The 15526-nt window shown below is 42.6% G+C and overlaps 1 pseudogene; it reads left to right on the top strand.

Annotated features, from left to right (window-relative positions):
• Positions 1 to 9233: 9233 nt before the first annotated feature.
• LOC149154243 (leucine-rich repeat receptor-like serine/threonine-protein kinase BAM2 pseudogene) lies at positions 9234 to 9751 on the top strand (annotated as a pseudogene).
• Positions 9752 to 15526: the final 5775 nt, after the last annotated feature.

The raw sequence follows: 15526 nt of genomic DNA on the forward strand, positions 1-15526 counted from the left end.
TTCAAGTGTAGATATTCCATTCCTAAGATTTGCAAGTATTTGCCGGAAAGCAACCTGGGACGAGCTAGCTCCTTGTTGACGGAAAACGGTTGAAAGTGTTATGAATATGTCGAAGCTGCGCCAAAGTGCAGTGCCACGTGATGTCCCAGCGTATAAAGGAATGCCTTTTACAGGTGGTATTTGGCCTAAATCTCCAACAAGGATAATTGAGCAATTACCAAATGGTGTATTCCGATGAAGAGGGAATGCCTCTCTTAGACGATCGTCAATGCGAGAAAGCATTTTTGGACCAATAAAGCTCATTTCATCAATGAGGATGTATTCTACATGACGGAGTTGCTCTTGCAGGTGTAGGAGCGGCTGGCCTTCGAGAGGATGCATTGTCTGGATAGGGATATGAAGGGCAGAGTGAATTGTGAGGGCATTTATGTTGAAAGCTGCAATGCCGGTTGGTGCAAGTAACAATAAAGGGTTTTTGTTGGCTGGCGAGTTTTCCACAAATGCTTGGTGCAGACATTTAATCAAATGGGATTTTCCTGTGCCAGCTGTTCCTTGTACGATGATTTTGCGTGGGGATTTTGGCGAAGGGGTTTTGAAGTGTGAAAAAACAGTGGTGAAGCTATGTTTTGGGTAGGGGATAATGTATGATCATGGGGAAGGTTGGAAAATGAATGATGTTGGTTTTGAATGGTTGAGCGGTTGAATTCAATGAAATTGATGGCAGTTTCTTGCAAGGGAGAAGGGACAGTATTTTGTGACCAATTGTGGTTGACATCGAAGTCGCGGTAGCCAATCATGTCGAGGTCATCAATTGCAATATTGTAACCTAGGTGTAGTTGAGAGACGATTTGCCATTCATTCATCAGCATGGAATCAGGGGGGGTGTGTGGGGTAGGTTGATCTTCAGTAGGTGGGCTTTGTGGGTTTTTGGGTTCTCGATGGACATGCCATGGTGTATATGCACCCTTTTTATGTTCCCAGTGTGCAATAATTTCTGCATCAGTTGAACCGATATCATCAGGGAGTGTTCAGAAGGGGAAATACAAGAGTAATTCACTCCAGCAGAAGGTGGCATAAGAAGGATTAGTAGAGGAAGGAATGACATTGTAATGGGGCAAGACATGTACAATCATTGGGGGGAATATGTGTTTCCAGTGGTTTCTTCTCCGCTGGGCAGAATATGACCACGAGCGAGCAGCTTCAAGGAGGGGCAGTGGTTCTAGTGAGGCAGGCCTGTTCATATATGCAACGATAAAGTTTGGTGTCGAACCAGGATTTTCAGTATCTTGCGAAACACGTTTGAAAACAGCCCTGTTGACATTCAAAGAACGGAATGTACGGCTGCAAAGAGAGAGAGGTAGCTTTTGTAACATATGGCATATTTCTTGTGCACCAATGTCTCTATCTGCAATGGTTTCTGTAAGGAGTTTTCAGATGACACCACCAGTAGGTGCTTCTGGAAGGGCACTTTGTGATAGCCGCGATAGCATTTGACGGTAGCTCTCGGATCTTGTCTCCGCTTTTGTTGCATACTTTGAAATATATTTCAATACAGCATGGCGAGAAAGGACTGGTTGGCAATCAACATTTGCTCTCCAAATAGAGAGTAGATCGGCGTGGTGAATATTCAATCTTTCATCATTGCGAGCAGGGACATAGGTTTTATGACCCTTGCCATCAATGAAAAGTGAAGAAGTGGACTTCAATTCCCACGGTGCTCCATATCGGCAGCTAAGCACATTGTCTTTCTTACAAAGACAAGAAGATTCATGACACTTTGTATGACGTTGAACGCAGTTGACGAGCTCTGTGTAGTCTTCAAACTGATTGGACGCGAATATTGCTGCTGTGTCGAGGAGACACGGGTTATGAATTGTTGACTAGTGAAGCGGAATAGTTCGGTGTTCTGCCTGACGTGGATTCCAAGCAGTTACGTAGTGGTCGAAATATTTCTGTGCATTAGCAACTTCTAATGAATTGTCCCAATCAAGTGTGTCCATGTCTGGTGCATTTTGTAGCCAGAGGAAGCCATGAATGTGTGCGGATCCTCTATGTTGCCATTCGTATTTGAATATAACATGAAGGGTACATTTAGTTAATACATGTATATGCAATGTATAAAATTAATGTAGAGGGATATGGATATTAAATAATACCTGCACCAATAGTTGGTTGCATGGAGGCCTTTTTGAAGGATTTCTTCAAGGAAAATTGTAAATCTACAATGCATATATTGGGCTGTTAGATGTGGGTTTTTAATTATGTTTTGGATTTTCCATTGGAAGGGGTTGACTGAAGTGGAAGGAACACTGGTGGGCATGATCGTGTGCAAGTCATGCCATTTAGTATCAGCTGCACTGAGAGTGAAGAAGAATGTTGGGCTTCCTATTTGCGTGATCATGTCAGTCAGCTCAGATCAGCGTTTGTTCCAGAAAGACCGTGTTCCTCGTAGAGTTGACCCAAACCTCATTATTTGCTCTGGAAATCTTGAATCCGGAGAGTCATGAAGACACTGGCGTAGGTCTGATACTGTTGTTGGCAAGTTGTTCTCAATGTACTTCTTCACGAAAACACTGGCTGTTGCTTGGCTACGGTGGCGCATTAGAATGTTATAAAGATAGTAGCGGAATCTTGGGTGTTGGCCAAAGCAGTTATCATGGTAGTGCAACAAGTGCAAAGCATATTCATGCATTTCAACTTTTGTAAGTCTTGGTTGCATGATCATTGCGATGCCTGTAGGGAAGAGTGTGGGGAATGCCATGGCAAGGAGGCCGATGGTGTTGTATTCATTTATAGCAGTTAAAGATATTGGAGGCCAATCGATAGAGCTTGTTGAACTTGAATGGGTCGAGTGCAAATAGTTACAAATGTGGTCACGCTCAGTACATGAATTTGGGAGGACTGGAACGAAAGAAGAGGGTTGGATTTCTAATGGAGGTAGCATGACATCAGGATTATAAGTGGAATCAGTAGTGGTTTGATGGGGTTCAAAAGAGGAGGTGGTTACACTGTGGAGAAGAGAAGAAATGTCTGTAGGGAGATCTGGCAGCGTAGAAATTGCAGATGAATTCAATTGAACATCACGGTAGTAAGGGTCATATTTTATTTTGTATTCAAGGGCTGCAAGGACACGTGATTTGCAAACGTAGAATTCGTAAGCCTTTTCAGATGGATTTTGCCTTTTCACAATGAGGATGTCTAAGTCAGAGAGCATCCGGGGTAAGTATTTGGCAATACTGGTGATATCTTGAGGGAAGCTAATTGTATGGCCACTATATTTGTATTGACCACCATGGGAATGAGTGACTTGTAGAATGGGGTTGACACGTGCGATGAGCATTTCTTCAACTTGTGTTAATTGGTGAAGGACACAGGGTTGTTCTCCAGGGTCCATGTTGTTTAGTTCAGAAAAACGATTGGTAGATTTAGATGATGCACAACGAAAACAAGAGAGTCTACCGTGGAAGAGCTTTGTTTTCATTCCTGGGTATGCTTCCTTGCATGTTGTGCAAACATGCAAGGTAGAAAGTCCATCAATCCTTTCTCGAAAGCGACGATGTTCTTCATTAAGGGGAGGGTTATATTGGATATGATGAACGTGTGGTGGGTTGGTTTGTATAGGTGGGAGAGCATTTGAGGTGGGAAGGGATGTAGAGGAAGTAGTAGGGTTGTTGTGGTGTTCATAAAGTAGTCGACGTCGTGCATTTATTCGATCCTTTTGTTGTGCATAAAGAATACGCCGCCGCTTGTTTTTGGCCACAATTTGATTGTTTGGTGGCATATCTAAACAAGTACAAGTAATAGTTGTTAGTTTTCATAAACAAGTAGTGCATGTTTGGTATCTCATTTTATTGGGTGCACATCCATTGTGAAATTAAAACATTATATTTTGAACATAGATTTAATTTTTTAATTTTTTAATATTTTTATTTTTTTTATTTTTTTTCAACATCGGTGAAGGTAGGTAGATTAGGTAGAAGGGAAAACATGCAATTAGGAATGCTATGAAATCATATGTTATTTCAGCATCTATCATTGAGAGGAGAGAAACAAGATTAAAAATATTTCATTCCCTTCTTCTTCAAAATTTTTTTGTTTGACATGTTTGAGCGATAAAATGAATAGCTTAGCAAGCAAGGGATCAATGTATAGCATGTAGACAATGAACGAGAAACATATGTAGTGACTCTTTACAAATGTTGATATCTATATTATGTAAAATGTAAATGGCAAACATACATATGTTGGAATGACTGGAAGAGAGTATTTGCACTGAAAACTACAGGTTTCATCATAATAACATGGGTGTGTAATTTACAAAGATGAGACAATTAGTTGTGTGGAAATGTTTGTTTATGTACAAACAGGCGTGGTAGATGAAGCCCTAAGAAAAAGTTCAAAGGCGGCGAACAATAGGTCGTTTTGAAGCGGACATTGCTTGAATGTCAGTGAGTGCTTCCTTGCATGCAGAGGCATATTGAATTTCTTCTGAATTGATCAGTATTGGTTGCAAGCGTTGAACACCGTTGAAGTAATCTGTTTTAATGGAAAGTGTTAGCTAGAAGCAGTGCCCTGAAATCCGGCCACAAATTTCCTGTAGATCAGTTGGTTTGATAGAAAGTAGGAATAGGCCTTTTGCCGTGATGCCCATGAGCTCGTTCCCTACATCATTGAAAACTGTGACGTTCTGTAGATTCCCGATGTGGTCATGTAGCTCAATTTTAAGTTTGTAACGGTAGTCACATTCTGGGAAGTCACCGTTACATTTTGTACAATGCCAAAGATTGTTAGAATGCTCCACAACCTTCTTCATGCATTGTTTTCCATTGAAATCTAGTGGACATGCTAGAAAGTAGAAGTCGTCCATATGAAGAGCAGTAATTGTTGCTCGAACTGAAACCCAGATTGCTTTATCAGAGGGCTGCATGCCAGCAATTTCATGAAACGTCTTTCGTGGCAGGGCACGTTTCGAAGCAACACCATAGTTTCTACTCAAAGATGGAGAAGAAGAGCTATAGCCGGTTTCACGAAACCATGCATGTAATTGGTGAGTTTCTTCAACTTGTGGATTTATTGTGAGAGTGCTCGTTGGTATCATCCCTATTGTGGTGCCATTAAATTCAGACACGCGGCCTCCTTTGATTGCAAGAATTGGTGGGTTGTCGAAAGAGTAGAATTCAGAAAGATTTTGTCCTATATAGTCACAGTGGTCTCCCCATAATGTTACATCAATGCTAAAACCCGACTTGTCCTTTAGTATGAGTGTTTTCCTTAATGTTTCACTTCCATCTTTTCGTCGAATTGTTGATGCAGGTGACGTGGAGGTAACAACACCAATGACATCCACATTTGTATTTGGAGTTGCACTTTTTACTTCAGCAATAGTCTTGAAGTGAAAGCTCTGGTAAGGAAACGTTGGATCATCTGTAGGACATGGATTGATAGTGGAAGCAGCAAACAAGTAAATCTCCCATTTGTTCTTGAGGTGGTTGTAGTTTGGATTTGCTTCTCTCACTATGCCATTTGAGACAATGTATAGTTGCCCAACATGAATTAGATTGTAAAGAGATTCGGCCAGTTCAGCAAATGCAGAAAGGTGGATCTCTTCCTTATCACGGTTGATAAGGTCAAATCCGAAAAATTTTCCTGAGCCTCGCACATTGTTGTACGCCTTCAATGATGTCTTCGCAGATGCCCTACCTTGGATTGACCAATATTTTCGGTAAGGGTTGAGTGCCGTGAATGGAATTGTTGTAGTTGTTGCCGTAGTTGGTGGAGTAACTACAGAGGGCAAGGTATCTTCAGCTGACGAAGAGCTAAATTGGGCTGAACCCGCCTATGCATGTTGCAGCATCGATGTGTCCTTCATCAACGCTGCTGAGCGCTTCACAACTTCAAGCTCAACGACTCGGATGGACCTTATGTAAACAAGTAAGAAATGAATTAATAAAGATTCCATTTTCCTTCTTTTGATTCAAAAAACGTCTAGGCGGGAAAAAGTAAAAGAGGGTGATTTCAAATGGTGGGCCTTACGAGGAGTTTCAGAGCACTGTGCAAGATGCTTTTTTAAGCAAAATTATTGAGCCAATTTGGATGTCTCCAGAGACAACTTGTGGGCCATATGCGGATGGTAGCAAAGTCTTATGTTGAGGTGTTCCATCAGATAGAGTAATGTGGAAGTGCGAGGATGTTGTTTTCAATGAGGTAACGGAACCAACATCGATTATCTGAAGTAGTGGTTGAATCTCGGTGCAACCATTCAGCAATAGAGGAATGGCATTCGGTGTCAAGGTTGTCTCCATAATAGAACAAGAGGTTTCTTTTTCCCGTGATAGGAGTACCTGCAATTCATCAATTTCACCACAATACAAAATTCTAGTCAAAGAAGATGTGACATGAATGCGGAATCTAATCTAAGAAGGCTAACTGTTGACAGTGAAACAATAATAAGGGCACAACCTACACGGGGAGGAGAATAACCTCTCATATTAACCACCCAAGGTAGTCCACATTAACAAAATGCTTGTTATTTGATTCAGGGACAAGCTACATATTGTTCAAATTCAGAAGCACCTCAAGCGGCTCAAAGATGCTTATAGTCTTACAGTACCGTCAAAACATCAATGAAATAGGAACATTTCCCAGCCAATCCTAATATTGATCCTACACATTAAGAGATGTGGTTCAATCGAGGCATTTGCCATGTATTTCGCTCACTTAATTTACCCTTTGCAGACCCTTCTAAAAGGCTGACTGGACTCCATATGGCTTTGTAATAATTTATGATATATTAAGTATTCTGTGAACAAGGCACAATTTTTTTTTCTTTAATATGCTATATTCGGGTGTACTCACTGTGCTTGTGCATTTCTGCACATTTTAGGGATGTTGAATAGCAACCATTGCATATAGTGAACACGCTATTCAAACACCATGTATAGCTATTGAATCTGAAAGTTCACACATTCCTTCACTCCAGGCATATAGAAGAACTATCTAGGGCCAAGCTCATGTTTGTAATAAGAGCTATCTGGGTCCTCCCTCTTGTCAGAAACAGGACCCTGAAAACAGCGGCCAGACCATAACAACAATCAGATTCCATCAGTCACACAACAGTGGCCAGATTGTGGACTATCATGGGCAGTTTCTATTTATTTGCAGCCTGACCAACCCATCTAAATGCAACGATCTGGAAAAGAGGAGTAATTCAATTCCCATTTTCTTTTTGTACAAAGTTAAAAAGAGGGAAATGGAGTATGATGTGAAAGGGGAAAGAATGTGGGCAGTTTCAATATAATTTTAGCCTTACCAACCCATGTAATTTCATGACCTGAAAGGAAGGGCTTTGAATGACCTCACCTCCTACCTATCCTTAGGTGTGGACAATCAAAATTTGCTCTAAAAATGTGTGCTCACACCATGTTTTGTCTACTGGTATTGTTAGTATGTCAGTTTCTTACGCACCACACATGCAGAATTCAGAGTAGAATGACATATGTTGAAGAGAAATAGGGAGGAGCCTCAGCCCAATAAATAGATAGATCATGAGAACTTGCCCCTACTACGGACTGTGTTCTCCTTGGAAACCAGCAGATGTTGATGTTGGAGACATGTTCACCACAGAGGAAATTAGGGGTGAGTGCTTAACAATAGAGCTGACACAGCAAGTGTTACAGTCCCTGCCTTCCAAATTTCAGAGGTAAACTCTGTATGTTGACACTTTACCATATTCACTTTAGGGAGGCTGGCATCATATACCTATTTTGAACCCAATCATGAACTCCATGGGTAGCAGTCATACGCCAATGGTGTTGCACATGGCTTACCCAACATGGGATAATATTGGCATTTGCATGGGATGAGTTGACCTAGTAATAAATTTAGGTACAATTCGGTAGCAATGATGAGTTAAACGTTAATTATGTACATGTTAGTAATGCAGTGGAGTTGATCCTAGATAGGAAACCATCATCATTATACCTGTTCTTGCTGTGTGTGTATGTATATATAAAGCTGGTTGGGTGAAGCTACATATTTATTAGAATCCATTTTGTTTCCACAAGGTTCTGCTATATACCTGCATGCTGGAAACCATGGCTGAAGTAATGTTGGGCTGCATTTTTACAACTAATTATGCAGAGCTTGACTTCTGTGGATTTCTAATCAGGCAGACCAGCTGAAAATGACTGACTGTAATTTTGTTTTGAATGATGAATAGAATTCCCACTGCTTATTTACAATAAAGAAAAAAAATAAGGCATAACTTCAAATATCCAAAACAGAAATTCCCAAGGAAGTCTCGAAAACAAATTTTAAAAACTTCAAAAGCAAAATAAAGCAGCTAAAGCCAGACACAGATACATGAAAGACGACATGACCTAAAATGACAGAAACACGAGGATACAAATTTTCTGGATTACAAAATAGGCCATGAAATTTCTGAGTAGCGCAAAATAGAAATAAATGAATCCGAAAAAACCACTTACAGTTTGCAACAAAAGCAATATGGAGAATAGAGACTCTAAATGAGAATATTCACATTGTGTTACAAGATATGGTAAAACATTTCTGAATCGAAGCCTTAAATAGAATTCCCTGGAATGCCATTTTTCAAGCAATAAAAAGAAAAGGGAGACAACAGATTATTGATATATGCCAAAATCCTATCTCATATATACCAGCAATTAAGGGCATCACTTAGCAGCCACAAAGTTGAAAGTGTTTATAAGGGATAACACCAAAACTGTCAACATCGCTAGTACCAGAGTGGGAACCCTGGATTGTGTGGGCTGTATCTGGGACCTTGCACAGTTCAGCCCAATTCGCCGCATGCTCATGTTAAGGGTTCTTTGATTTCTTCCACTGTAAAGCTGGTTCTGGTCATAGGTTTGCTATTATGCTCACTGGTTTTTGCCTTGAAGAAAAGCAATGCTTCAAGATTCTGGAAGCTAACAGCATTCCAGAGGCTAGGCTTCACCTGTGAAGATGTCTTCGAGTGTTTGAAAGAGGAAAATATTATTGGAAAGGGAGGAGCAGGGGTTGTGTACAAGGGTTCGATGCGGAGCGGTGAGGAATTTGCAGTGAAGAGGTTGCCTAGGATTGGAAGAGGGTCTTCTCACGACCATGGTTTTGCTGTAGAGATTTAGACTTTGGGCAAGATTCAACATCACCATATAGTGAGACTATTGGGGTTTTGCTCAAATCAAGAAATCAATCTGCTTGTTTACGAGTACATGCCAAACGGAAGCCTGGGAGAGTTACTGCATGGGAAGAAAGGTGGGCATTTACAATGGGCTACCATATACAAGATTGCTGTTGAGAGAGCTAAAGGGCTCTGCTATTTACACCATGATTGCAGCCCGATTATAATACACCATGATGTAAAGTCCAACAACATTCTCTTGGATTCCAATTTTGAGGCCCATGTAGCCGATTTCGGCCTTGCAAAGTTTTTGCAGGATTCTGGGGCTTTGGAATGTATGTCTTCCATTGCAGGTTCCTGTGGTTCCTATGGTTTCATTGCTCTAGGTAAACAATCAAGCTTATCTCCTTACCTTTAATATTATTTCAATGTGAAATTTCCATGCCCTCTGTTTCTCTGAAGAGAATCAATTAGATGAAGGCTGCTGATGGATCGAATGCTTATATGTAAGTTCTCATACAATATTTTTCTTGTGTTATTTTTTCAGAATATGCATACACGCTGAAAGTGGATGAAAAGAGAGACGATGACCTGACCTGGAAGAAATGATGTTGTGTAGATGTTTTCTAAACAACAACTCCGGCTCACGATTTCCAGCTCCGAGACCCGTTTGTGAGATTGTCAAACCAGGCTCCTCTGTCAGTTTGAACAGTGCTATACGCTATGAGATTGATCGAAGAAGGCTGCCGGTAGTTTGATCCAAGAAGGCTCTCGGTCATGGAAGCACAGAAACCACAGAACAGTTGATTGTGCATCGCAGAACAGCTGTGCACCGCAAAACAGGGACCGCATAACTGGGTAGCTGCCAAACCGACAGAAGGTACCATAACACAATGCGCCATTACTACTGGAGCTTAAGAATGCATAAGCTGCGGAAGAGAACTGCACGAATTTAACCGCAGAACTGCCTTCATGAATATCCATGAATACACGACGCCGCTCCCTCGCAGAACTGTGCGGTTATGCCCGCTCTATTCTGACGCCACGTGTCAGCACGAGATTGCAGAACTCCCGGTTGTGCTGCTCTATTCCAACGCCACGTGTCAGCATGAGGAACAAAGGGACGACGAAAGTCCCTTTCAAAGGAAGGCCTATCGGCCTAAAAAGTCTTCTTCCCCAAAGGACAAATTTCAGACTAAGGCCAAATTCAAGGGCCTAGCTTCAGTATTTTGCATGATCCAATTCACAACTTAAAGTACGCAGAGTGACCAAATGGAAGTTGACCTCAAAGTCAAAGCTTCAATTCAGTATTGCGCAGATTTTGTAGTATACATAGTGTCCAGATGCATACTAACCCCAAAATCAAGGTCTTAATTCAACTATTTTGTAGAGCCCATTTTATGACAAGTATCCACAGTGGCCACTGCTAGATGCAACAAGCATCTTAGAACTCATATGTTCTTCATACACAACTGAACTTAAAAGTACCCAAATGCAAATATACAGAAATCATCAAGAATTGTAAGTTCTTAAACAAGAGAGCACCCAAAACAATCCTTTCTTCACACACATAGAAAAGATATATCACTGGAAAACTGATATTGACATCAATGAATCTTCCAGGACAATAGAAAATGCCATGAATTTAAAGGCAAATTTCTAGTGAAAATACATAAGGTTGGCATTACCAATTAATATATACACAATTTCTTGAGGGATCCGATCCTTGTACACACATAATTGTCCAAAGTAGGTTAACATAACGATCCAACAATCACCTCAAACTAGAATAACATTTGACAACTAGAAGTTTGGGCCTATCTACAATTGAGATTGTGGGCAACACCATCTTTTTATTTTCTTTTGGACCCAAGAAGTCCCTTTTGGATTTCAATTCAGACTGTGGCACCATGTCCTGAGAAGCTTCCTTTACAAATATGATTCTGTGGCCATCATTGATTTGTCTACAACCCATCGTAATTATCCTGCTCTGTGATCATGGTAAATATCCTAATGCTCATGCCCTTTGGAATGACACTTCCATCTCCCTTACCTTAATTTGTAGGGACAATTTCAGTTCTTAGAGTAGTACAAACTAAACAATACGAGATTCATAAATTTTGGATTCTTTGTGTTGGTATTTGGCTTTGTACCCAATACATCTATAGAACTCTTAGAGAGTCCCTCTGAGATTGGTATTTGGCTTTGTACCTAGTACATCTATAGAACTCCTAGAGAGTCCCTCTTCTCAGAGAAGCGATGATCTCATCTTGAGTCCCCCCACCCAATTCTATTTAGACTTATGCTATTTTACCTTCTCTAATCTATATTTTACCTTAATTTTACTTGTAATCTACCATAATGATATGTTGTATAATAATTTGAAGTTGATTTCTCACTCAAAATCTCTTTGATTGATAAAGTAATGATTTCGAAACATACGCGAGCCGCTGGGAGGACCACGACTGATCCAGATTTAAGCAGGAACGCAACAAATTACAGAGATAACCATATACACAAAGATGCAGCGGAAATAATACTTCATTTCATTAATGGAAAATACTGACATATGCTTACAAATAGAAATGGCAATAAACTAGCTAGGGCGATGGTAGCTTATCTCTGAGAAGAGATGTGATGGCTACATGCCTCTGAACTGTTCTGAACTGTATTACAATGAGGCTCGAAGGCCTATTTATTGTTGAGAAACAATGGAAAACCCTTCACATACCGAAACCTAACCCTAGAAGATGAAACGCCAAATTGTGGGCCCCGTTTGGGTAAATTAGTACATCAATTTCCCGGGGTCGTAACTTTGGCATACGATCTCCGTTTGATGCGTACGATAGCTCGTTAGAAAGATCTATCCGAGTACTACCACTTTGGGAGGCAACAGAGGGCTCGGTCGCCCCAGAATTCCAAAAAAACGTCGTTTAGGGCCTCAAAACGGCTCCGGAAGTTCAGGACCCGAAAAACTGCTAAAAATAGTAAACTGTGCTACAATTAAGGAAACTGAAAATGATGAGAAAGACAATGGTGGGGGTCCAGGTGGACCTGGCAAGTGGCCACCAATATCCACCTGGATCATTCCTCCCCCCTTAGGAAGCAATGGTCCCCATTGCGTTGAGCTCCTCCATGAGATGAGGAAATCTCTGCTGAACTTGTTCCCTGGTGAGCCACTTGCCCTGCTGAAGGAGTTGGCCTGCTTTGACAACTCGATACAGTTGGATATGCTGTTGGCGAGTGTTCTTGATCTGTGTGTCCATGATCCGATCAGTTGCAGCTTGTTCCATGCAATCTGAATTACAGCTGTTCTACAATGTCGGATGTGTCTAGCAATGGTGGAAAGTATGGCCGAAGGCGGTCCACATTGAACACTGGGTGCAGGCCAAGGAATGGGGGAATGCTGAGCTCAAATGCATTGTCTCCCATAGCCTTAGTAATGGTGTAAGGACCATATCGAAGTGGTCTCAATTTCCGATAGGCTCCAGTAAGGCGTTCCTTTTGCAAATGCAACCAGACTTTGTCGCCCACCTGAAACTTGTGTGGCACCCGGTGTTGATCATGTCGCTGCTTGTACTTGGCATTTGATTTCTCAAGAATGTCATGGACCTGCTGGCGAATATGTTGGATGCGCTCAATGAAGCTGGTGGCCTTATCTGTTTCGGACTGGACATGAGCTGAATTCATGTGAGTAGCTGCAAGTGGCATGGCCACATCAATGGGGCATAGTGGCTGGAATCCTAAACCCACCTGAAAAGGGCTATGGCCAGTGGAGCTGTGAAGAGCTCGGTTGTAGCTGTGCTGAACATAGGGGAGGCTCTCGTCCCATGTGCGTGGATGCTTTGAGTTATACATGCGCAGAATGTGCACAATCATCCTGTTGACAACCTCTGTCTGGCCATCAGTTTGAGGATGGAAGGCTGTGGACTTCGTGAGTTTGGTGTCCAGCATTGACCAGAGACTAGACCAAAATGTGCTGAGAAACCGACTGTCCCGATCTGAGATGATAGACTGTGGGATCCCAAAGTGCACCCACACTCGTTCAAAGAAGAGTTTAGCAGTGGCTTCTGCTGTGATATTCTTCTTGCAGGCCATCATAATGGCCATCTTTGAGAACCTGTCGACGACCACAAAAACACAGTCATTTCCATGCTTAGTGGAAGGAAGGCCTGACATGTAATCCATGGAGATGGATTCCCAAGGTCGACTAGGGGTAGGCAACGGGGTATAGAGGCCTTGCTTCTTAATGGTCGGTTTGGCAATGGCACAGGCAGTACATGATCGGATGTACTTCCCAACATCCTGTCGAAGATTCGGCCAATAGAAATAGTTTTGCAGTACTGCCACTGTTTTCTCGACCCCGAAATGCCCAGCAACCCGACTGTAGTGTGCTTCCCAAATCATCTTGGCACGCTCGCTTGAAGGAACACAAAGGTGACCGAGGTGGCATAATAGGGCATCCTGGAGGTGAAAATCTGCAACCTGCCGACCCTCCAAGAGTGTCTGGTATGTGTGGCCGAATTCTGGGTCGCTTTTGTAGAGAAGTGGCCAATCAGAAGTCTCGTGCCCGCAAGAGTTGAGCACGGTGGTTAGCGCCATGATCGGTGGTCGACTGAGGCAATCTGCAACATTATTGGTGCTGCCCTTTTTATACTTGATATTCAAGTGAAACTGTTGCAGGTATGTAGACCACTTCTGATGGCGATCATTCTGCAATTTCCCTTGGGTCTGTATGAATTGCAGAGGTCGGTGGTCTGTGTGGATGACCGTTTCCTTCCCCAAAATGTAATGCTTCCATTGTCGGCAGGCCTGTACAATGGAATACATCTCTTTATCATAAGTGGGGTACTTCCGGACTGTGTCTGAAAGTGTTTCACTGTGATATGCCACTGGATGTCCATGTTGAGTAAGGACTGCCCCAATAGCATAGTCAGAGGCATCTGTCTCGACCTCAAATGGTTGTTGTAAATCTGGTAACGCGAGCACTGGTGCCGTGCAGAGGCGATCCTTCAACTCCCTGAATGCCTTCTGTTGAGATTCAGACCAAAAGAATTTTGCTTTCGCCCCGCCCTTGGTGACTTGACTCAAGGGCCAAGAAATATGAGAAAATCCCAACACAAACCTGCGGTAGAAGTTGGCAAGACCTAGAAAGCTGCGGAGCTCTGTTAGAGTGGTTGGAGAGGGCCAATCCCGAATGACTTGGACCTTGGCTGGATCGACATGCACCCCCTGTTCATCAATGATGTATCCCAGATACTGGACCTCGGTCATGCCAAAAGTGCATTTCTCCAAATTGGCACATAGCTTGTGTTGCCGCAGTGTTTGGAGAACCTGTCGGATGTGGTGGAGGTGCTCTTCCCAACTCTGGCTGAAGATCAGAATGTCATCCAAGTATACTACTACAAAGGAGTTGGTGAATGGCCGCAAGATGTCATCCATTAGCCTCATAAAGGTTGCAGGAGCATTTGTCAATCCGAAAGGCATGACCAACCATTCGAAGAGGCCCTCCTTGGATTTGAAGGCAGTCTTCCACACATCTGAGGGTTCAATTGGTACCTGGTGATATCCTGACTTCAGATCGATCTTGCTGAAATATTTCGCCCCCTTTAGTTGGTCTAGGAGGTCATCAATCCGCGGGATCGGGTACCTATTACGGACAGTGATCTTGTTCAGCGCCCGATAGTCAATACAGAGTCTCCACGTCCCATCCTTCTTCTGTACCAACACTATCGGGCTCCCACAGGGCGAAGAACTCGGACGGATGTGACCTTTCTGTAGGAGCTCCTGAATCTGCCTCTTGATTTCATTGTTCTCCAGAACGGAGCGCCGATAAATTGGTCCATTGGGTAGCGGCGCACCTGGGGTCAGATCAATGGAGTGCTTGACTTGACAGTGCAGAGGAACCCCTGCCGGGGAGGTGAAGATGTCTTTGTACTCCTCCACAATCTTGTCCATTTGTAGCTGCCGTGCAGAGGGACCTCGTTTGGAGGCCGCGGCCACTGTCTTCTTCTTCCCTTGAGGGCGTATCATCAGGAAAACAAATTTCCTGGTTTTGGAAATGATCTTACTGCATTGTTTTGCAGTAATCAAAGAGATGGCGGCAGGTGGTGGTACCTCTGGTATCCTGAACAACTTATTTCCCAATGTAATAATAACAGCACGGGGCATTGATTCATACACAGCATGTCGCTTCCACAAGTATGGTTGTCCTAGTAATACATCACAAACTTCAAGGGGAGCAATGTCACACAATACCTCATCCGTGAAGGGCTTGATGTTGTATGGAAGGCGACACTGCTGGCTCACGCGAAGATCTCGCCCTTGGTAAAGCCACCCAATGGTGTATGGTTGTGGATGTGCTGTGGTCGGTAAGCCCAACCG

The sequence above is a fragment of the Pinus tabuliformis genome, chromosome 9, assembly GCF_031772625.1.
Source record: "Pinus tabuliformis cultivar Carrire ecotype Pingquan chromosome 9, CPIR1, whole genome shotgun sequence".
NCBI classification, from domain to species: domain Eukaryota; kingdom Viridiplantae; phylum Streptophyta; class Pinopsida; order Pinales; family Pinaceae; genus Pinus; species Pinus tabuliformis.